This window comes from Galeopterus variegatus, unplaced genomic scaffold (genome assembly GCF_000696425.1).
Source record: "Galeopterus variegatus unplaced genomic scaffold, G_variegatus-3.0.2 Scaffold1349, whole genome shotgun sequence".
In the NCBI taxonomy this organism is placed as follows: Eukaryota; Metazoa; Chordata; class Mammalia; order Dermoptera; family Cynocephalidae; genus Galeopterus; species Galeopterus variegatus.
In genome coordinates this window covers 193,563-194,116 of record NW_007727460.1, presented here as the reverse complement: position 1 = coordinate 194,116, position 554 = coordinate 193,563, and the positions used below count along the sequence as shown (strand labels likewise).

Here is a 554-nt window from a genome sequence, read left to right as displayed (position 1 = left end):
CCAGAACTGCCCAGCGCGGGGGTCTGTGCGTTCCACCGTCCCATTAAGGAATGTTAGCCCAACACTGATGTAGAGATACAGACGCCCATCCTCGCCTACCGTGGGGCCCTCTCTGCCCAAAGACAGCTGTCCTTCCCTGCGCGGCTACTACATTCAGCCCCTCCGGGCTCCTAGAAATTGTCATTGTGTGTGTGTGTGTGTGTTTCCTGATAGGAAAAAAAAATGGAAATTAGGTTATATAAAAGATGTATGCTTTGGAGCCCAGAGCGGCTCTTTTAATGAGGGTTGCGACGTCTCCCTCCCCACACCCATAAACCAGCCGGGTTGGACGTCACCGCTAATTCGTTTCAGCGATGATAGGATAAAGGGGGGACATTAAGAAATAAATTCCCCCTCGCGACCCTCGGTGAGCTCACGGCTCAGTCTCTACATATTTATGCCGCGTTTCCAGCCGCTGGGCGAGGAGCTACTTAGCGCCGCGGCTCCTCCGAGGGGCGGCCGGGCGGCGAACGGCGGCCGAGCAGACGGGGTGAGCCAGGGGCGCGCGCGGGGCG

The 554-nt window shown here is 57.6% G+C and overlaps 1 protein-coding gene across 1 annotated transcript in view; it reads left to right on the top strand.

Annotated features, from left to right (window-relative positions):
* The first annotated feature begins 263 nt into the window (after positions 1-263).
* Positions 264-554, top strand: part of NOS1 (nitric oxide synthase 1 (neuronal)) — a 104,433-nt gene continuing 104,142 nt past the window's right edge. Inside the window, exon 1 of the mRNA XM_008576437.1 lies at positions 264-529. The gene's annotated coding sequence lies outside the window, so the exon portion shown is untranslated. The remainder of the gene's footprint in view (positions 530-554) is intronic.